This window comes from Ambystoma mexicanum, chromosome 12 (assembly GCF_040938575.1).
Source record: "Ambystoma mexicanum isolate Mex_15411 chromosome 12, UKY_AmexF1_1, whole genome shotgun sequence".
Lineage (NCBI taxonomy): Eukaryota > Metazoa > Chordata > Amphibia > Caudata > Ambystomatidae > Ambystoma > Ambystoma mexicanum.
Genome location: NC_090936.1, coordinates 522008243 through 522032093, shown reverse-complemented (window position 1 = coordinate 522032093; position 23851 = coordinate 522008243). Strand labels below are relative to the sequence as shown.

Here is a 23851-nt window from a genome sequence, read left to right as displayed (position 1 = left end):
GGGGGGGGGGGTTAGAATAAATAAAATTGTAAACAGTAGAACTTGTATAAAAAAAGAGCAGTATAAAATAAATACAATTAAACATGTATGCATGATTATTTTCTTGCAGGAGGAAAATAAACTGGGGAGGATTGAACAAGCCATACATAATTGTTTCAATAAGACAATGATGGTATGTTAGGGTGGGCATCTGTGGGCAGGCAGTGGTTATGGAGCTCCATAATACGTTGAAAGCTTGATTCCTTCTCAGAGCTCTATAAAAGTAAGAAGGGATATTCAGAACTACTAATGGGATAGGGTTCTGGGAAGCCAAACTTCGTGGGCCTGAACGTTTTACATAAACTCTAACCAAATTCTTAGTACAGTGGCTGAACAGTAAGGCTTAGGCCAAGTACATCACATGATTGATGTAAAGTACAGTTAACAATCAAAAGTGGTTGTCAAGTGATTTTCCACACAGGTAGGACGTACTAAATATATGTTTATTAACACAGTTGTGTTGGAGAGAATTCTAATTTCTGTGTTAATTCCCTTCTACCTTAGAGGTCCCCAGCTCTTTTGCTGGACTTTAGGACTTAATTTTTATCCTGAGAGAGACCTTTTCCCCCACTTTTTTTTCTTTTGGTTTTGGAGTCTGAAACTCCATAGGCATAATATTTTTGTATTGTGACAGCACCCTCAGTGTAGTGTCACAGCAAAGTCCTTTGGATTTCTGCTAAGGTTTAAATGGTACAAAGTCCTTTTGTTGTGGGACATTTTTTTGCTGGGTTTTTTACTGCATATTTTTTTCTCCAAAAAATCCACCAAACTTTTTAGAAAATGAGGCCCGCCCACACAAAAATATAAAAATGCAATGGGTTTTTTCGAGATGGAAAAAAAAAAAAAAAAAAAAAAAAAAAAAAAAAATCGGTGAAAAAAACGGCGAAAAAACATCCCGCTATGAAATGACATGGAACCGTTTAAATACCTTCTCTTAGATAAACTACTGTTTCCAAGAGTAGTAAAATGAAATTGACTTTACTTACCTTTTTCTCGTTGTAGACCCAGCACCCACTATCTTACATAGAGTGCTGGAGGGATTACTTAGTATCCCCTTTGGTCTACCTTCTGATGTAACATTTTTATGTTACCCTTACTACAGTTAATGGCTGATGGAAGTGGTTTAATTTTCCTACCATTGTGCTTCTTTACCGCAGGCTGATTCCTCAGCTGCAGTATTGCACCCATGGGTGCCCATTTTGTCAAAATGGCCCCGGTCTTTTTTCGACATTTGTTTCTAAGGTCCTTCTTGAAATTTACTCTGCACCCCAAACCAGGTTTGGTCCCTTTGTTTTGACTTTGGCGGGATTCACTGGTGAAGCACACCTCTGGCTCCAGAGTGTCTGGCAGGGTAGGAAGTGAGGGAGGTTCCCAAATCTCCCTGTGCTTAGTCTCCTTGGTTACAGGAATGCACCCAAAAGGTGATTTGCTGGCTGGCTGTCCTTGGAGGACAGCCATCCTGCTGTGCGAGTGACAGCTAGGCTGCAAATGAATGGGAGAAACCTGCATAAAAGGAGAGGTCTTTTGCAGGGAAGGGAGAGTCGACCACTGGACAAAGGAACCGAAGAAGAAACTGGAAGAGAAGCTTGCTGCACCCTCCTGGACTGTTGATTTTCCTGGTGAAGTCCTGCTGCCGTGCTCATGCTCCAATTTTCAAAATCGACTAGAGACACCCGGAAAGGACAACTTCTTCCCTTGGGTTGGTGGGACCAACTGACCCCAAGACGAACTTGACTTAACCACTCTCCCTGCTGGCTGTACTTTTTCACTGCTGCTGGAACAGAGTACCAGGGAACGGGAACCCCAGAATTGAGTGCATTGTTTTCAAGCTGGAACCAAGCTCCAGGAAGATCCTCCGGACTCCCTCGAAGCAGGACTAACCAAGCCTGAGCCACCGCAACAGAGTGCTGGACCCCAGAAGCAAGGAAAGTCCACAAGGTGTCCAAGAACTGCAGTGGTGCTATTTGCGAGTAGCTGAAACCGTGAAGTGCCGCTGATCTGAAGTGTGCCCATTGCTGCCGCCGACCTTCAAACCGTAGTGCAGGAGTCCCCATCCGTTGTTCCTCTTGTCCCCACGACTGGAGGCCCAGGACAACAGGATCTGCAGGACTACAACAGGAACAGAAGCCAGCTGGAACCTTTTCTTCAGACTCAAGGGACTGTGTAACTAGGGGTACTTGCCTCTTGTGTGTAGCATGCTTGCTCTCACTGGAGGCTTGCATTTGCTGCCCTTTGCAGAGTTGCTTGCATCTTTGCTCTTCACAAGCCTCCCAGCTTGTGGCCCAAAAGTGATTCTTTTTACAACAAAACTAACATTGTGCAAGACTTTTGTGCTATCGTCAAGAAGTGCTTCAGCTCCCCTAGACTTTGATCAATTGACATTGGCTATCCTGGCTCCCTGCAGACTATTCTTACCCTCTGACTGTGTTTATCCTTCCCTTCAAAATGTCCTACATAGGTTACTTGTATAGCTGGGAAAGGGTTAACCTATATTGCATTGGGGAAATCTAAAGTGCTCACCTGTTTGAGAAACTGGTTAATCATGGTTTCCTTCCCTAACCTTTTCCTTTAACTCCAGTATTGCATTTAAGTATACAGTGATACATCAATGTCCACAGTGTCCTAGCAAGTCCCGTGTATATATATGTGTGTATATATATGTGTGTGTGTATATATATGTGTATGTATATATATATGTGTATATATATATATATATATATATATATATATGTGTATATGTATGTGTATGTGTATGTGTATGTGTATGTATGTGTGTGTGTGACACAACCCAAAAGGTTATCTACATAATTGAAACCGAAGTAGTATTTTTTTAAAGTGTATTTTATTGTTGCATATTGCCCTTTCTAAAAAAGGCTTATTTTAAAACTGTTAAATTAATAATGATGTTAATAAAGAAACCTTGAGTACAAGTGTTATTTGAATACATATCAATGTGAATCTCTATGTTACAACCCTACAGCTCACATTGACCCCTCTTAAGATAAGCCGGGCTGCTCAGTTACTCTACCAACCTGTGTAGTATAGGCCTATACCAAAGGTTGGGTTACCTATTGCCAAAAGGCCAAGGCTGGTGTAGTCTCCCACAGGGTTACTACATACAATCTTGTCTAAAAGGGATAGGTAGAGGATGGCTACGTTTCAAGCAGCAGCGCATGTTGCAGAGGTGTGAGGAAGCTCTGTGTCAGGGTCTATGTGACAGCTGGATCAAATTTTTATTGTAAGACTCGGCTGTATTCTATGGGTCACAGTGTGCGAGGGTGATGTTGGTCTAATGCAATATTTTCAGTCATGCAGCGCAAATTGCAAAGGCATGGGGATGTCGGAGGTTATGAACCTTACGTGGGACCCAGCAGCATTCTATGGGTCGCAGAGCAAGTGAAGGGATGCCAGGGTGCAATGCAAGAAGCTGATCAGTCCCTAAAACAACTGACTATGTTTGAGGTCTTTGGTGCGCGTGCTGTGCAGGACAACCTGCCTCTATGTCATACAAGAAGATAAAATGCAATTACAGGCACTTATCTAGGGTGTGTTGCGGGTCGGAAGAAAGAGCTGGACACATTAAAGACATTATGAATTCCATTTAATGAAATATGAAAATATCTAGTGTTACGCAAGATTGTATGCAGTACCCTTTGGGTGCACTACAACAACCCTGACCTCCTTGCAATAGGAACCCAACCTTTGGTATAAGCGTGTACTGCACAGGTTGATAGCGTGTTGAGCAGCCAGGCTTATCTCAAGAGGGGTCAATGTGAGCAGTAGGGGAGTTACACAGATTCACAGTGACAATGATTCAAATAAATATTGATACTCAAGGTTTCTTGATTAAACAATTATTAATTATTTAACAGTCAGTTTGAATAAACCTTCTTCAGAAGGGGCAATATAAGAGTAACACACAAATACACTCCAAACTACAAACTCTTAGTTTCTCTAAATCAGCAAATACCAATTTGGGATGGCACACAGACACTTCCTACACCCTCAGGTGACTTAAATATCTGTGGGCATTCATATATCACTTTTGCATTTAGAGCAATACTAAGTATATAAAAAGAAAAGGGTTATTACAGTAAAACAAGAGATCACAATTATTCTGAAGCAGGCAAGTACTTTTGAAACTCCCCAATGCAAAGTAAGTTAACCCCTTCCTGGAAGCAAAGGCAAAACACAATGTCAGAGGAACGAAGAGTTATTCAGGGAGCCAGGCCAGGCCAGGCCAATGTCAATTGGGCAAAAGTCTAGGTGAGCTGAATCACTTCTTGTAGGTAAATCGCAGTCTTGCACAAAGTTTCAGAAGTAATTGCAGACAAAGTTAGAATCAATGTATGTTCAGGCTTGTTAGGTAAGGGAGATGTAAGCAACTCTACAGAGCAACCAAGACAAGTCTCAACTGAGAACATGTAAGGCTACAAAACAAGAGGCAAGTTCTTTTGGACTGTACAGTACCTTTGTTTAGAAGAAATGGTTCCAGCTGGCTTCCGTTCCTGTGTGGCTCTGCAGATCCTGTTCCTGTGCCTCAGTCATGGGGACAAGAGGGATGACTTCTGGGGAATCCTGCAACACAACGGGGCGGTCGACAACAGCAAAGGACAAACTTCAATTCAGCGGCACTTCGCGGTTTCAGCAAATAGCACCACCGCGGACTCTCTGATACCCCTGTGTCCTTTCCTCACATCCGGGGTCCAGCATTCTGTTGAGGTGGCTCAGGCTTGGTCAGTCCTGCTCATCTTCCTGCAGTTTGGGTCTGACTTAAAAGTGACTCGCCCCAATCTGGTTTTCCTCTCCCTGGCACTTCGGTTCCTGCAGCAGCAAGGAAGTACAGCCAGCTCTGAGAGGATGTCCAGACATGTTCACTTTGGAGTTCATTGGTCTCACCAACTCAAGGGGAGAAGTCACTAGCTTCTCTAGTCTAAAGGAATTCGGAGCACAGCACAGGGCTTCATCGGGCAAACCAATGGTCCAGGAGTTGCAGCAGGAGTTTCTTCCAAGTTCTTCTTCAGATTCCTTCATTCAGTGGTCGTCTGTCTTCCAAGCCAAAAAGCCTCACCTTTGATGCAGGTTTCTCCCATTGATTCCAGCCTAGCTGTCGATAACACAGAAGGGTGGCTGTCCTTGCCAGACATCCAGCCGACCAATCACCTTGGGTGCATTCCTGTAACCCAGGGGATTAAGCACAGGGCACCTCCCTCACTTCATGCCCCTGCCAGACATACTGGAGCCAGAGGCGGGCTTCACTCAGGAAGCCCGCCAAAGACCAAATGAACAAAGGGACCAAACTGGGTATGGCACGCAGAGTAAACCTCAAGAAGGACCTTTGCAACAAGAAATGGCGGGAAAAGAAGACCAGAGCCATTTTGACAAAATGGGCACCCATGGGTGCTTTACCAAGATTGTAATTGTAGTCCGCGGTAAAACACCACAATGGTAGTAAAAAGTAAACCACTGGCATCAGCCATTAAATGGTAGAAAGGGTAGCATAAAAATGTTACACGAGAATCTAGACAAAGGGGATACTAAGTAATCCCTCCAGCATCCTATTGTAAGATAGTGTGTGCTGGGTCTAGAAAGTTACAAATGTAAGTAAAGTCAATTTCACTTTAATGCTCTTGGAAACAGTTTATCCAAGAGAAGGTATTTAAACATTTGGGGAAATCTGAAAGACTTCCGTGTGCCACTGCAATGAAGGTGCTCTGTGACACAATGTAAAGATAATGCCTATAGAATTTGTCAGACTCCATAATAACAGAGAAATACAAGTTCAAATCACATTAAAATACATGGGAGTGGGAGTGGGAGTGGGAAAAAGGTCTCACTCTACCCAGGTAAGACATCATAAAGTCCTAGAGTCCAGCAAAAGTGCTGGGGGTCTCCAAGGTAGAGAGGAATTAGCACATTTCTGAGAATTCTCCTTAACAAGTAGCCTGTGAAAAGTCTCGGCTTTTGCAGGCACTAGAAGTCCAAGGATTTTCCTGTCTGTAAGTAGTATAACTGAATCAATTCTTAACATATGTACATTCACGGTTGGTGATCTCACTAAAGATCATCCACACTTTACTTTTAAGTCTGAAGTGATTCAATTATGAAATATGAAAAACACTGTAGTAAAGCAAGTGAAAAATGGGTAAGTAAAGTGAACCCATAGACCTAGGGCCCTTAAGACGAGGTAGCAAAACTTGGAGATGGATGGGGATGCAGAAGTTACTCAAACAATCAAAATCAACTCAGAAAGTTGGCAAAACTTAGTACTGTTTTATTTGCCATTATCTAAAACGGAGTTACAACGGACGTTCACTGGATTTCTCTCAACGCACATTAACAAAAAAAACGTTTATAGTCAAAACTCATCAGTGGTATCACACTACGTGGCAAACTCCAAAAACCTACTTGGGAATGTGATAGGTTTACAGGGAACATCTAAGTAGACGTTCACACTGACGGGGGTAGGGATTGGGTCGCTAACATCAGGTGGACACCTAAGCCCTCCTCTAGTGCAAGTCAGCTTCATCGTCACAAAATATACGACTATTCATTGGTTATACAAACTGTAGGGCTCTCCATTACGAGGCCCTCTAAAAATGGCTGGCACTCTTGTACCTTTCTGGAATATTCCACATGCCAGCAGCACGCAGGCTACCACTCCAGGTGCAGGGAGGGTCGGCGTGGTCATGCCTCCCCACCCAATTAGCCCAACATTGATCATCACTCTTGCAGTCTGCCAGTCAATTAAGGCTTTGAACTTGGCCTTGCACAAGCTATCTGTGCCTGAGAATAAAAGCGAGTATAGGCATAGTTTGTCTTCTGGTTTCAATGTAGCTCAACCCAATATCTATTTTGATCTGACCATGTGACTGGAGACTGCATTTGAGCTCTTTGCTGCATTTCATACTATTAAATGATGAACTCTTGACGCCTTCAGTGTTTCTCCATTCCACCTCAAACAGACAGAACTGTAGGGGGTCATCAGCACATCGATCCAGAGACGCAGTACTTGGATGAAGGCCATCCTATGGTGTTCAGCAGGCTACAGTTCTAGGTTGTGGTCTGAGCTTCAAACAACAATCTGAAGAACAGCTGTAGTACGACTCCCATTATCCTACATTAGAGCCAGGATCACCCCAGCCCACCAATGGTAAGGATCTGCACTAAACTGTCAACGGCTGTCCAATCATGGATAGCCTCTTACCCCACATCTGCCCAGGAACACATACCCCTGGCCTGAGTGTGGATTGGGAGACGACAGTCCCCGCCGCCACAACTAGCCAGATGCCCACACCGCTGCTTTGTGATTGGTAAATCCGAGTTCATAATTCAATTAAAACATTGAGTAATACCACAAAAGTATAAAAACGACTCAGTGTTTCAATCAGACCAGGTCGAGAAGTAAATAATCATTGATTTAGCACTCGGAAATGGCCACCGTACTTGCACAGGGGAAATACTGGCCCCGGCAATAGAAAACAGACTTACGTTGGAGTCCGTCGTCATGGCAACCCATTCCTATAACAACGAAAGGGACGCCCCCTTCAGACACTTGGCATGCGATTGAACGCGAAATAGACAGACCCAGCTGTGAGACCGTCTCAGAAGTGCAGCGGTTTTTCTCTTTTCTTTTATACAATGAAATGCTGGGAGCCCCAAGTGCGCTGTATTCTAACACCGCACGCTCGTTTAAATCTGGCGGATTAGCAAGAATTAATCCTTTTAACCAAATACGAATAAGAGCACGCGAGCAATGCAATGCTAATATAGATCCCCTGTTTTCATTAAATCAATTGGAAACATCCTTTAATTTTTGGAAATTTAAAGACTTATAGTAACCTGGCACAGATAGGACTGTAATTATACGACTTATCTCGGGTGGAAGCCACTTACTGCAACATGAATAGGTATATAACGCCAAGCGGCATAACTGCAGAATGGTACAGTTAATTTAATTTCATTCTTTTGAAGGGATCTAACCCATCATTGGAAGAGCAGATTATTTCTGCTAAAGCTAAATAAAGGGGCATTAAAGAATCAGAGGTAACATACTTAATACTTACTGTACATTGCTAAACCAAATCATGAGACTATGTATGACGCACAAACTAATTGAGGTCTCTGTGCCCATCTCTTGACCCTCTTTGTCCCTCCCATTCCCCAACCTATTTATGTCTGGCTTTTTACTTTTTTATTTTTCCTTTCTATGAATCAAATATGTAACTTTGTACAATGTAAAAAAAAAATCCCATAAAACAATGTGATTTAACATAATGTCTTATGTTACTGTTGGCACTCTGTTGTATATTCAGTTTAATTAGCCCTGATTTGAGAAAGGTCTACAAAGGGACCGATAAACGTGTCATCTTAAAGGTCACCTCTACACATTAAACCTACTTTTTTCAAATCTGGGCGCAGTCTCAATCTGGGTTTTTCCATTTTTATGAATACTTACTGTGTGTTTTTTTCTTGGCTTAACCACTAACCTAGTGAGACACAACCTTAGAAAGAAATACAAAAGGAAATATTTGTCCTTTGACAATATATCATATTGCAAAACTAAAGGGGAATTAACATGTCGCCATGTTAGACCAGACCGACCTAGCCAAGAATTGCTGATCTATAGTTAGGATTCTTTTCTCTTTTAGAAACTTTCCCTCCATGTTATATGGACTCCCAAACATTTTGCTTTTGTTTTTACAGCACATCCTGACTTTTTATAGTGAAGTGAAGCATTCAGCTTCACCCCATTGGCCTTTTGCTCATCGTTATGGGGAAACCGACTGTCATTCAGGCCGTCAGAACTGGGAAACTACGTTTTCCTTAGTCTTTTGACTGTTAGCTTTTTGAGTAACCTTTTAACATTGCATCTTCCAATGGAGTTTCTTCTATGTGACCCTAGACTACACACAAAGGCATATTTTGGTTATCTAAGGTGCCCAAGGACAAACTGGTGGCAGCAGTTAATTTTCATACTTTCTACTGTATTTTTCTTTAGCCTTACTGTGTTTACCACGTTTGGCTACTAACAGTGGCTAGTGTTCCAACATGGCCGTGCCACAAGGTTTTTGGTTTGTTCCTTGGCCATCTTGTCTTTTTGCCTTCTGCCTGCCTCCTTTTATGGTCATGCACTTGCACAGAAAAGCCTTGTTTTTTGTGAGCTAGTTTATACCATATATGTGGTGTCCCAGGAAGTAGGTTGGGACTGCCTGGTCCCATTCCACATACTGGTGTCAGTATGTCTGGCGTGCATGCACGAGTCAGATCCACAGTGGTCCCTGAATGGACCTCTGCAGGTGTGCATGTGTGGGGGAGATATTTCCATTGGAGGGCTGAGTCCAATCACTCAGCTGACTTTGGGATAAGAAGACGAACCCTGCAGCCATTCCAGCAGATCTGAAGATGAGTCAAGTACCCTGAGTAGCCGTGCAGAAGATCTGTGGAAGCATCCTTAAGAGGCCTGGCGACCAACTCCTGCTGCAGTCCTGGTGCAGCCCTGCCTGGCTACTGATCACAGAAGGCCCTCGTCTGTTGCTCAACCCTCTGGACAGTTGGGAACAACTGGTCCAGACTTCTTCTCGTAGCTCAGCAAGTGGGATTCTTCAGAAGCATACCTGGGCCATCCAGTGGGCTGACCACAGTTTGGGTTACAGCGGTAGAAGAGTCGTTCCACATTTCGGCACTGTCTAGCAAGTAGCCTTTCTGCGAAATTTGAGCATCCCATCATCAATGGGTGCCTAATAAGAGGCTTTCTTCGACTAAGACATCAGTGTCCCCTGAAGTTGCTGTGCATCAGTGACCATCGCTGAAACCAGCTTTCCCACGTCTGGTCGAGGGCATAGAGGAGGCCTGGATCAGTGTGTGCTGCATTCATCCATGAGAACAGGTTGCACCAGCTCCTGGCCCAACTCTTCTCGCACCCGCAGCTCCTGGGCTTCATTGACCAGACCCAGCGTCGGGAAAACCGAACCCTGAAAAATCAGAGGGGGGGGGGGGGGGGTTTGAGAGGCAGGGGGGGTACAGTTGTACTTACCTGCTCCCCCATCACTACCCTTTTTAAAAAATTTAGAGAAACATTTGAATAGTTTTAAACTGATCGGCTTTGCCAATATTTGTTGTCAAAACCCCTCCAAAATCTAGAAACAGTTACTCACCAGTATACATCCTCATCCGACTTTTGAACTCATCTTCTTGTCCCCAGGGTGCCTCCCCAAACTTTATCCCAGCTCTCAAAACTCTTGGAAACCTTGTGAACTTTTTTGGGCACAAAGACCCATTCAACTTGAGGCTGGACTTGATAAGTTAGGGTGGCAATTCCTGTGGCCAGTTGGTGCCATCACTAATTATTTGTCCTTTCCTTTCAGGTTCTGCACCAACTCCAGTGACTTTATATATGTTTCAGAATATTTGGTATTGTGTGACAATATTACCAGTCAGTCATTTTTTCATAGTGAGTTGTCTGGGCCTAAAATAAATATAGTATTTTTAATATTTACTATCCAAGTTTAATCCTTGGTGTTTCACTGTGTAGACTTATTGGTTCCATGAAATAATGTTGCCACAAAAATCTCGCCATGCAAAAATATCACCGAAAAATGGCCGTTTTTTGTGGCGACATTATTGCATGGAACATGCGGGGGACACCCCCACAACCCCCAAACTTTTTTTTTTCTTTTTTAAAAAATGTATTTTTATTTTTTTTGCCCCTGTCCCCATAAATATAGTCACCCAAATAATATTGCCACGACAATTTCCCCGCGATATTATTTACGGCGACCATATATATGGCGATATTACCTGATACCGACTTATTGTGGACCCCTGACAACGCTCACATCGCCTGAGACTTAGCCTTGTCTACTCTCCATGCTACCTTGAATGATTTGGCTCAACTCCCAGAGGGGTTTCCCTCCTCACTACAAGGGTGGCCTCGTAAACATCTGACCATCAGGTCAGAGTTTAGAAATCCATTCTAACAGATATAATGGGGCTCAATTCAATATTCCGGTGCAGTGTAGGACTATTTAAAGAATATTCATACATGTTCACTGTGGCAGAAAAGGCAGCTGCTAATCCTAGGAGCCTAGGAGGATCCCCAGACAGGATTACTATACTCTGGTTCAACCATAAGGCATGGGTAGTTGCAGAGAAGGGCTTTACACTCTATTGTATTCAAAGACAAGCAGGGGAGGAAGGGGGCACAAAGGTTGTCCAACCTGGCAACTGAAAGGCTGACAAAGAAAACCAATGACTCCAGGTAAGTCAGGACCTTTGGGGACAACTGATCTCATTATTGGTTGCAGTGCTGGGTGTGAAGGGGCACAGGTGCAGAAGTGGTTCCTTTTGACAGCTGGGTTCCAGTATGTGGTCCAAACCTCACGGATCTTGGACTACACGGCTAGACTTTAGGCTTTTGACGAGAGAGACCTCTGTTGCAGTACCAATGATGGAGGACCCCGACTACACAACAGGTAAAGAAAACAGTATTTGGGACCCATCAAGGGTCAGCCAGCAATGAAAAGGGAGACGGTGGAAAACTTACAACAAGGACCCGTTGGAGAGCAGAAGCATTAGAGCCACAAACTCCCATCCCCTAGATGTGATGGCATAACAAGTCATGCAGTATGGAGAGCTACGCAAATTCCAGGAACAGCCCCAACTCCTAAGGTCCAAGGCCAGCTAAAGACCCACAGCTTCCAAGAGCTTTGAGGAAATGTCAAACCCACAGCAGGACAGTGAACCAGACACCATGTAGACTTACCCTGGCCAATGGGAAGCAGCCCTATGCCGTCCGTGAGCTTGCTTCGGCAAAACTTGCTGAAGCAACATCACCCCGTTGTCCCTCTGTGTTCTCTCATGCTGCTTCTGTTCCAGAATGTTAGGCAAAGTTTGTATGCAGTACCCTTTGGGACCACTACACACAACTAGGACTAAAGGTGTAAGCAAAATCAACCTTTGGTATAAGTCTGTACCACACAGTTTTTGGTAGCGAGCGGAGAAACAGGCTTATCTCAAGAGGGAATGTGAGCATGTAATGAGGTTACACAGAGGTCTACAATTACAGGTATTCAAATAGACACTTACACTCAAGGTTTCTTGGTCAAACACTTATTAATTTATTACACAGTCATTTAGAATAACATTCACTACAGGGAGGCAATCAATATCACACAACAATATCCTACAATACTTCACACTAACTGGTTCTGAAACATTTAAACTACTTTGAAGTAGGAGCAAAAACGGCATTCAGAGCAATTGAAGTAATAGCAAAAAGGCAAAAGTTAATAAAACGAATAGTAGAGTTACTTTAAAACAGTGCAAATAGTTTGAGTTCACCAGAGGAGTTGGTCCAATGCAATAGGTAGGCCAAAGTAAATGGGCTAATGTCTTGTATAAGTAAAAATGGTTCTGGTAGATAAACGGAAAAGTCTTTGCCATGGTTCTCGGAAGTAGTTCTCAGAAGACAGAGTTATGTGTCGTGTCACAAGCTGACTAGGCCTGCAAGTTGCCAAAGTTTCACAAACCTTTGCAGTGAGGCAAGTTCTCTTGGTCGGGTTTTCACAGTACCTTATTTTGAAGAAAAAGATGCAGCTGAAGACTTCTGTTCCTGGCTGTTCCTGCAGATCTCGCTGTTTCTGAGCATCAGTCGTGGGGACAAGTGGGAGGACTTCGGGGGACTCCTGCACTGCACGGGGACTGGTCTCAAAGCTGGCAAACTGGCAAATTTTCGATTCCAGGATCTGTCTTCAGGCACAGAAACTGGTATCCTTCTCCCTGGCTATTTTCTATTCGGTTTCCTGCAGCTGAGGAAAATTCAACCAGCTCCGAGAATGGTGTCCAGGTGGCTTACGAGTTGATTGGTCCTGCCAACTCAAAAGAAAGAGGTCATCCTTGAAGGGCTTCTCTGTGGAGATGAACTTGGCGATTCGGACCTGCAGCAGGGCTCCACCGGGCAAACCAACGGTCCAGTAACTGTAGCAGTCCTCTTCCAGCTCATCTTCGGTTCTTTCGTTCCAACAGTTTTCTCCCATTCATTCCACCCTAGCTGCCACTCACCCAGCAGGGTGGCTGTCCTTGCCGGACAGTCAGCCATCCAATCACACCAGAGTGCATTTAGGTCTCCTAGGAGAATAAGCAGAGGGAGTGTTGGGCCCCTCCCTAACTTTCTGCCCATCCCAGACACTCAGGTGCCAGAGGCTGTCTTCAGTCTTGAAGCCCGCTAAAGGGTTAGAAACAAAGGGACCAAACCTACTTTGGTGCAAGAAGACATCTTCTAGAAGGAGCTTTCCAAAAAGAAATGGCAAAAAAAAGAAGACTAGGACCAGTTTGAACAAAGGAGGCTCAGACGATATCTTGAAAAACATGACTCCTGTGATTTAAAGCTACTGGTGTTCGCGGTCGGAAAAAATCATGGTAGTTTGTTGTAGAACCACTGCCACCAGCCATTTTGATAGGAAATGGTAGCATTTGACTGCTACATGAGTTTCTAGACAGGGGATACTAGGTATACCACCCCCCCAGCACTAAAGTCAATTTAACTTTACATTCTCTGGGGAACAGTTTATCCCAGAGAAGGTATTTAAACCTTGGGACAGCCTAGAAAGTTTTCCAGTGTTACTGCACTGAAGGTGCTGTGTAACACATGAAAAGATGATGCCTATGGAGTTGACTACAACTCCATAATCAAAGAACACAAGAGTAAAACACACATCAAAATACATGCGAGTTGGAAAAAAGGGTCACACTCTCCAGGTAAAAACATTAAAGACCTCAAAATCCAGCAAAGTTGCTGGGGGTCTCCAAGGTGAAGGGAATTAGCACATTTATGAGAATTCTCCCTAACACACAGTACCAGTGGTCAACCTCTTGAATGACTGCAGGTTATCTACCTAATTTTATATACATTTTTGTTCAGTGCTAGCCCTATCCCCAGTGGCCATCAGAGTGCCGTACATGGTTCAAAAGTACAAAAGGTGGGAGGTGAAACGGGAGTTAAAAAATTCTTTCAGGGAAGGAGTAGTAGGATGGACAGTTTATGGCAGGAGAGATGTTGGAGCTGTATTAGGTGTGGGGAAATGGGTATATTTTGAGACATTCAGAGAGTGGTGATGGAGGCTGTGGTGCGGATGTGACGTGCTAGGGTGCTGCAGGCTCTGGGTTCCCACTAGGTGAATGTTCCTTTTTGTGTACTGTGGCAGGTCAGAAGAAGGAGTCGGCCACTTGGAACACATGACATTGTAAGGAGAATGCTCATCTTTCCCCATCAATAAAGGGGATACCTTAGCTATCTAAGAAAAAATGAAAGGTGCTCATCCGTGGTCAAAGTCAAAAGAATATAGGTCCTTTGCCCAAACTACCCTATCTGGCCCTGTCACTAATATTAACTTAAATAAACCATTGGAATGATTGGTCTTCGCCTGATCTCCCCTCCAGGTCATTCAATAGTCTTGAATTATGCCACCTCCCGGGGGAACAGATACTCTCTGATCAACTCTTGTAGCTCATTTTTTTTCTCCTGCTTCCTGTATTCCCCTTTTTCAAATGTGTCTTACAATAACCGTTCTTGATATTCAGTTATTTCCAACCTATTTCCATGCCTACTCCTCAGTGGGAGCACTTGATAGGGGTTTTCCTCTGCCCCTTTCAATGCTTCTATTATCATTTGTTCTCAGACTGAGCGTCTCTTTACTGGTTATCCCCCAGCTGTATTGATGCAGTACCTCTCTTCCAGACTTTTCACCTCTGCTTTCCGTATATCTCCACTCATTGCTAATACAACAACTGTCTGCACTCAGCCCCTCTCTTCTGGGCTTTTCGCTTCTTAAATGAGAATGGTTCTGCATTTCAAAGCTTGTTTTGAGTACTTAGAAGAGTTTCTTCTGATAACGATCTCACGCAAGCCTCCTGCTTCTCCTGCTCCCCCCGATAGCCCTTACGTGGTGGGGCCAGTTGTTGGGCTCGGCTCTCGCTCGGGACAGCTCTCTCTGCTGCTCAACTTCTCGTTCTTGGGTCCACGGACTCCTGCTTCCAAGTATCGCTGCTGGTGTGAAGCGAGCCTTGCTTCCTGTACAGACGGAATCAGCATTGTTCCTGGGGCGTCCTGCACACCACATCCAGCTTGTGGTCACGGTAGCTGTTGAGTAAAGTTTTCTTAACAATGATCAATCTTCCTGACCCGTGTCAACCCCAGAACTTTTAGCTTTGAATAGGTAACTATTTTACCATGTCCCTAGGTGAAGGGGAATCTGTTTCCCCTCTTACCTAGTCTTTTACTCTTTATGGGTGACCTTTTTATGTCTCTCCATAATGTATGCTTGAAGTTAGTTTCCTTCAACTAATGGGCTTATGCTGGGTTGCCCCTATGGGCTCCCCTGATCATTTCTCCTTCGTGTACTTGGGAAAACTACAGTTCCCAAGTAGTACAGAGGGGGTTTCATCCCCCTTTACATTTTATATAGTGGGCCAGCTCACCCCACCTTATGTGGAGTGCTAGGGTGATACAATGCATCCCCTTTCTTACTTGCCTGTAACATTTTTGTTAAAATTGCAAGTTTGCTTGAATGGCTGGTGGCAGTGGCTTTACCTTTATGAATTCTAGTAATTTCTACTTGCAGGCTATTAATTTAGCCATGGTAATAGACAGAAGGGCCACCATTTTCTAAAATGGTTGGCTCCTTGTTAGTATGGCATGTCTTGCTTGCAGTTTGATGTAATCCCCGGCCATTCTAGGTGGAAACAACCTCAGTGGAAGTTTTGTCTTCGGCGGGAATCCTTTGTATTCCAAGCCAAGGATCCAGAGTATCAGATAAGGCAGGAAGTGAAGGAGGAGTCCTAAACTCTACAGCCCTTTTCTTTCATCTTGCCTGAAAGGAGCCCAGTCTATGGGGGGTTGTTTTTTCTGATTGGACAACCAGACAGCCCATTTCTATAAAATGCAGGGAGAAATTGCAGAAGTTGTGCTGTAGTTCTGCTTAATTCTCCGAACCTGGAAGCTGCCGACAAGTCGACCACTGGAGCTAAAACTGAAGAGGAAGATGTAGAAAATACAGATTTCGCGATTTCCAGTGACTGGAGAGCCTGCTGTGTAACCAAAGGCTGATGCGACCCTTCCTTCCAATCAACCTTAGGGTCCCGAAAACAAACAAAGACTCGATCCCAGAGGCTGTTGAGATCCAATAGTCTCAAGAAGACCTGCCTGTTGAGCCATCCCACAATGTGCTGCAACCTTGCTCGGCTGCCAACTGCCAAAACCCTGGGGCCTCGAGCCAGAGTGCGGTGCATGGTCTTCCGAAGTCCGAATCCAGCTGAAACTTTGGGGGACTCCTGCTGGATCTCCAGAGACAGGATTCTAATTCCTGAAGTCCCCTCATCAGAGTGCAGGGCCGAGAGTGTGAAGAGAATCCGACCAGCGATATTGTACAAATGCGCCAAATCCAAAGCCGTGAGAATCTGCGGAAACCTTTGCTGGAAGCCTCCTATTACTGCTGCTGCAAGTTCCCATCCAGTATCAAACGCATCCACCCAGAAGCTCTTCATTTCTCGTAAAGGTACTGTGTGGGCTTTGGAAATACTTTAAGTCTGGTGTGCATCCAGTGAGGCTACGTGGATGGTTTGTGTGGTTGGGAGATTGCACATACCACCTGCCCAGGCCTAATGCTGGCCTAATGCTGGAAGACATATAGGGAGCCTTCTGTGAAGTCCCTGAACACCAACTCTGAAAGTGAATACTTGCGTAAGAAGATCTCCTATGGAACTTTGACTTTCTTGGAACTGAGCCCCATCTCAACCTGCCTACAGCTAGCACCTAGACCACTAAAGTCCCTCTTCTGCCTCAGAGAACTCATGCAATAGACAGTGATGGACTTAATAAGAAAAGGATTGTGCCTTGAAAGTATAACGAGTGTAAAAGTACTTACTTGCTAAAGAAGCTTGTGTAGTAACTTTATCTCTGTGAAAGAAGAAGTCACCAAGTGTCCTTAAGTGTATGCTTACCTTTAAGCTGCATTCAACCCCTCTTAAAACAGAGTTTGAGTAGTGTTGCCACCACTTCTGAAAAGTAATAAGTATTGGTACTATTTTAGTATTCTAAATTGTAAAAGCTAACCAAAAGAGTTTACCTGCCTTGAATAACATGGTGTCATTCCTAAAGTGTAACATTGGGGTTTTGCATTCACTGGTCTGCTTTACACAGATCTTAAATAGTCTTAGGGTTTATAGATACACCTTTAAGTACCTAAAGGCTCATTTAAACAAGCATATAGGCCAACCTTACCTTGAATAGCTGATGCTCTTCTAAACTTGTAACCATGAGTTGTGCTTCTCTGTATTGATTGGGTGCTTTTCTAAAATAGTTTCAACAAGTTCTTACTTACCTTAGACACTGTATTTTACACTTCAAAAGTATACTAGGTTAGCTAGCTATTAGATAAAATATAGTTATGTGCTGAAGGCCGCTCCAGAAAGTATAGGAGTTTATTTACTAGCACTGAACGAAGTTCTCAAAAGTAATGTTGCAAGGAGTATACTTTTAACAGGTGTTGGGGACAATTCTCCTTTCTATGCTAATTCCTTTCAACCTTAGAGACACCCAGTTCTTTTGCTGGACTTCGGATGTTTTAATTTAAACCCCGGAGCGAGTGAGACCTTTTTCTCACTCTCTGAATTTGGAATTCTGATTTACCTGATTTGGATTTTGTGTTTTCACTGTTTTTGGAGTCTGAAACTCCATAGGCATCTGCTTTTTGTATGGTGACACACAGCACCTTCAGTGCAGTGTCACAGAGAAATCCTTTCAGATTTCTCATAAGGTTTAACTACCTTTTGTGTCAACTACAGTTCCCAAGAAGAGTAAAGTGAAACTGACTTTACTTACCTTTTCTCTTTGTAGGTCCAGCACCCACCATCTTATGTGGAGTGCAAGGGGGTTAGCCTGTAGCACCTGATCCTACTTTCTCATGTAACATTTCTATGTTACCCTCACTACTTTAAATGGCTGGTGGCAGTGGTTTACTTTTTCCTACCATTGTGCTTTTCTACCGCAGGCTGAACCCTCAGCTGCAGTACAGCACCCATGGGTGTCAACAAGGTCCCCGTCTTCTTTTTTCACCATTTTCTGTTTGTGGGGTGTTAGGCAGAATTGCATGCATCCCTCTGGGACCACCACATACAATTAGGATGACAGGTTTAAGCAAATCCAACCTTTGGTGAAAGTCTGTACTACACAGTGTGTGGTAGCGAGCTGAGCCGCCTTATCTCAAGAGGGAATGTGAGCACTAATAGAAGTTACACAGAGGTCTTACAATAACAGTGGTTCAAGCAGACACTTACACTCAATGTTTCTTGGTAAAACATTAATTTATTACACAGTCATTTAGAAAACATTCACTAGAAGGAAGCAACTTAATATACACAAATATACTTCAATACTAAACCAATACTTTTCTGAGTAAATTAGGCTGAAATAGGAGCAAAATTGCATTGCAGTCACTTTAAATAGGAGTACAAAAGGTACAGGTTAATAGAATAGATCACAAATCCTTTCTTAGGCAGTGCAAATAGTTTCAGTTTACTAGAGGACTCGATTCAGTTCAATAGGCCTAGGCCAAAGTCAATGGGCTAGTGTCTTGGATAGGAAAGAGCAGTTCTTGTAGTAAACGGTAAAGTCTTTGCCAAAGTTCTCCGAAGTAGTATGTACGAAAAAAAAAATCATATGTTGGGTCACAAGGTGATTAGGCCTGTTAGTTGGGAAAGTTTCACAAACTTTCACCGCGAGGTAAGTTCTCTCAATCGGGTTGGCACTGTACCTTAATATGAAGAAAAGATGCAGCTGAAGACGTTGGTTCCTGGCAGTTCCTGCAGATCTCGCTGAGCCTCAGTCATGGGGACAAGAGGGAGGTTGTCGGGGGACTCCTGCACTGCACGGGACTGGTCAAACAAGCTGGCAAAATTGAAGATCTTCGTTTCAGTAGCTGTAGTGAAGCACACAAGCTGGTGTCCTTCCCCCTGGTAAATCCTAACCAGCTCAGATAATGGTATCCAGGTGGCTTCCAAGTTGATTGGTCCCACCAACTCAAAAGGGAGAAGTCGTCCTTGAAGGGGCTTTTCTGTCAAGGTAAACGTGGCAATTTGGACCTGCAGCAGGACTTCACCGGGCAAACCAACGGCTGTCCTCTTCCAGCTCGTCTTCGGTTCTTTCGTTCCAGTGGTCGACTGCTTTCCAGTCCAAGAGACTCTTCTTTTAAACAGTTCTCTCTCTTTCATTCCAGCCTAGCTGCCACTCACCCAGCAGGGTGGCTGCCCTTGCCGGACAGTCAGACAGCCAATCACGCCAGAGTGCATTTGGGTCGCCTAGGAGACTAAGCACAGGGAGTTCAGGCTCCTCCCTCACTTCCTGCCCACCCTAGACACTCAGACGCCAGAGGCAGTCTTCAGTCCTGAATCCTGCCAAAGGCATAGAAACAAAGAGACCAGACCTCGTTTGGCACGCAGAGAAAAACTCTAGAAGGACCTTTCCAAAAAGAAATGGTGAAAAAAGACCGGTACCCATTTAAACAAAGTGGCTTAAGGTGCCATCTTGAAAAACATGGCTTCCGCGATTTTTAGCTACCGGTGTTCACAGTGGGGAAAAATCATGGTAGTTAGTTGTAAACCACTGCCATCAGCTATTTCGATAAGAAAGGGTAGCATTTGACTGCTATACGAGTTTCTAGACACAGGGGATACTAGTTAACCCCTCCAGCACTCCTTAGGAAGATAGGGTGTGCTGGGTCTAGGAATTTAAATGGACTAGTAAAGCCAATTTAACTTTACATTCTATGGGAAACAGTAGTTTATCCCAGAGAAGGTATTTAAACCTTTGGGAAGTCTAAAACGACATCCCTGTGTCACTGCAGTGAGGGTGCTGTGTAAGACACATGGAAAGATGATGCCTATGGAGTTACCTAAAACTCCATAATCAAAGAACACAAGAGTAAAACGCACAGCAAAATACATGAGTGCGTGGAGGGGGGGAAAATCACACTTTCTGGTAAAAAAAAAATCAAAAAAAACTAAAGCAAAGTTGCTGGGGATTTCTAAGGTGAAGGGAATTAGCACATTTATGAGAATTTTCCATAACATGGGGTCTTTCTTGGGTTTTACTCTGTGTTGAGACATATTTGAGCCCTTTGTTTGTCTTGCCTTTGGTGGGCTTCAGCCCTGAAGCCCACGCCTGGCTCCAGTGTGTCTGGAAGGACAGGATGTGAGTGAGGGTCCCGAAACTCTCCTGTCCTTTATCTCTAGGAATGCCTGAATGTAACTAGTCCCGATTGGCTGGCTGGCTGACCTTTGAGGACAGCCACCCTGCTGTGTGATCGACAGCCTAGGCTGTGCATGAATGGAAGAAACCTGCTTAAAAGGCGAGGGTTTTGGAACTACAGGTAGAGTCGACCACTGGGAGAAACACCCGAAGAAACAGTGTACGAAGCTTGCTGCAACCTCCTGTACCTTGGAATTACCCGGTGAAGACCTACTGCTGTGCTTAACTCCTTTTTCACCTCCTTTTTCACCTCGACAGAGAAGCTCCAGACTGAACGACTTCTCCCCTTGGGTTAGTGTGACCAACTAACCCCGAGGCGAACTCCACTGGACCACCATCCCCGACTTGTTGTGCCTCTCTGTTGCTTCGGAAGCCCAATGCCAGTGGTCTAGTGTCCATAGTCGAGTGCAATGTCTGCCATGGAACGAATCCGGCTAGAAGCTCCAGGAGACTCCTAAGGACCCTCCAGAAGCAGGACCTCCATATCCAGAGTCCCCTCACCAGAGTGCAGGACCGAGGGAGCAAAGAGTCCAACCAGTGTCCAAGATTCGCAACTGTGCAGTTTGCTAATCGCGGAAACCACGAATTGCAGCTGATCCGAAAAGAGCCCTTAGCTGCCAACAACCTCCCCAAGTAAAGCCGCAAGAGCCCTCCAGACATCCTCCCTCTTGTCCCCACGACTGAGGCTCATGAACAAGTGTCTGTAATAAGACAGCGGTCCAGCTGAACCACTCTTCTTCAAACGAGAGGTACTGTTTAGGCTTGGGGTACTTACCTTATTGCCTTTTAGCCACGCTCTTCTCAGTTGGGAATTGCATTGGCTTACCTTTCAGAGTTTATTTCAACTCTTCTCACAGGCTTAACAGCTTCTGACCATACAAGTGATTTTTCTAAAGACTCTCTGACTTTGTGCAAGACTTTGATCTATGAAGTGCATCAGATCCTTGTGTCCCAAATTACTTTGACTGTCCTGGCTCCCTGAAGACTCTTCTAGTCCATTGACTTTGATACTGTTTGTCCCTCATAAGTGGTAGCTTGTATACGGTTACTGCTGGGAAAAGCTTCTCTAGATTCTATTGGAAGATTTAATTGTCCTTGCAAATACTGAGAAACTGTCTAACCTATTTCGTTCCCTAACCTTTCCTTTCTGCAACCTCAATCTGCAAAAGTATACTAGTGAGATATAAAAATGCTAATACTGTCCTTGTGATTGAAGTCACCTCAGGGTGTAGGAATTGTGTATTAGATTATTGACTAATTTATTTTGATTCTGGAAAGTAATTTTAAAGTACATTTACATTGGTACAACAAATTGCTGTTTTAAAGAACACTTATTTGAAAATTGATGGCAATTAAATAACTATTTATAACTGAAACCTTAAGTCCAAGTTACTTGGCTACTTGTATTTACAGGTTTCATTTGTACAGCTCTACAGCTCACAATTACCCCTCTTGAGATAGGCCTGGCTGCTCAGTCACACTACCAACTTGTGTAGTTGTTAGGGAAAATTCTCATAAATGTGCCAATTCCCTCTACCTTAGAGCCCTCCAGCTCTTTTGCTAAACTTTTGGGCTTTGAACCTTTTAATTCTGTTTGTTTTCTGTGTTCATTTCTTTTTGGTTATGGATGCAGGGCGCACCAACAGATAAGGGACTCCCCCCAGCCCTCAGGCGGCGACGGCAGGTGCGTGACAATATTCAAGGCTGCAGGCTACCCGGGCCCTAAGGTGAACATTGGGCAAGACAGTGAACAAGGAACCAGGGTACCAAGGCCGGAGGGTGGTGAAAGTGCATTACGCAACAACTGACAGAAGACCCCGGCACCTGAGGAGGCGATCGCAAAAGCAGGACAGTGGTCAAGGGAGCATGGCACCCAGGTTGGTTGAGTGGCAAGAGTGCAACGCGCATCAGCGGTCAGGGACTGCCCCAGTCCCCAAGGTGGTGATCACAAATGCACAACAGCAGCTTGGGGAGCAGGATACCCGGGCCAGCGAGTGCCGGGAGGGTAATACGCACCAGGAGATATGGCTGATGCTGGGCCCAGAGGCGGAGCACGCAGGTGCACGGCAAGACCGGCAAGAGCCCGACAAGAGAACGTGGTGGACGGCAAGCTGGGGGCAAAAGGACAACACACTGCAGTGACCTGCAGTGAATTGGGGCAATGGAGGCAGCAAGGCAGCTGTCACGGAACGAGGCAACACCTGAAGGGACAGCTAGCAAACTAAGGGCAGCGGGAGGTGAGGAAAACCAAAGCCCCTGCCACGGGTGACCCTGAGAAGAGGAGGTAGGGCCCCACGCCAAGGCGTCAGGCCCCCGATCCCCGGGGGTGATCCTCTACACCCAGAAGGGGGGCAGATAAGAGGCAGGAGCATCATGGCGGCAGGTGGGCTGAGCTCCCTGCAGAATGATGTGCAGACGATCCTGACAGTGCTGAATGCTTCAGGGCAGAGGTGCAGAACTCGATGAGCGCCATCACGGTCAGCATCTCTAAGGTGGAGGATAAAGTGGAGGCCCTGGAACATACTCAGACATATCTAATGTCAGTCTGGCAGTCTGGGCAAAGGAACTAGAAAGTAGGGAAAGCGAGGCCCGAAGCAAGCCGGGTGATGTGCAAAACAGAAAGGAGGAACAATTTTAATATTTGGCGACTCCCAGGAGGGGAAGGCGAATCCCCCAGGAACCTGAAGGCCAAACATTCGGAGGTACTGAAGAAGCTCATGAGCGAGGCCTATGACAAAGGGATCAGAAACCCCCAGGCAGGTGGGTACACCTTTTTCTCGCCCCTGCACCAAATATACACGAGAATCAAATTTTTGCTGGTACCAAAGAAGCAGGGGGTAATGGTTGAATCCCAGAGAGTGGAATCCGTGACCTGGTCGCACCACGAGATGGTAGTGTGATGGGGAGTGGAGGCAAAAGGGCGGGGAACCCCGAGATGGAGATGTAATGACTCCCTTCTCAGGGACAGTTTTCAGGGAATACCTACGAAAAGAGATTGAGGACTTCGAGACAAATACCACGGGGGAGGTGCAGTGGAAAATGTTATGGGAGGCGGCCAAGGCCACTTTATACAGGAAGGCTCCAGGAAAAAAAAGGAGCGAGAGAAAGCGAGAGAGAGAAAGAGAAAGCGAGAGAAAGAGAAAGCGAGAGAAAGCGAAAGCGAGAGAAAGCGAAAGCGAGAGAAAGCGAAAGCGAGAGAGAAAGCGCAAAAGAGCGCGAAAGCGCAAAAGAGCGCGAAAGAGCGCGAAAGCGCGAGAGAGGAAGCGCGAGAGAGAGAGAGAGAGAGAGAGGAAGCGCGAGAGAGAGAGAGGAAGCGAGAGAGAGAGATAGAGAGAGGAAGCGAGAGAGAGAGAGAGAGAGAGGAAGCGAGAGAGAGAGAGAGAGAGAGAGGAAGCGAGAGAGAGAGAGGAAGCGAGAGAGAGAGAGAGAGGAAGCGAGAGAGAGAGAGAGGAAGCGAGAGAGAGAGAGAGAGAGAGGAAGCGAGAGAGAGAGAGAGAGAGAGAGGAAGCG

The 23851-nt window shown here is 44.9% G+C and overlaps 1 protein-coding gene across 1 annotated transcript in view; it reads right to left on the bottom strand.

Annotated features, from left to right (window-relative positions):
* KDM7A (lysine demethylase 7A) overlaps positions 1-23851 on the bottom strand; it is a 529021-nt gene that overhangs the window by 218523 nt on the left and 286647 nt on the right. The gene's annotated exons all lie outside the window — the stretch shown is intronic.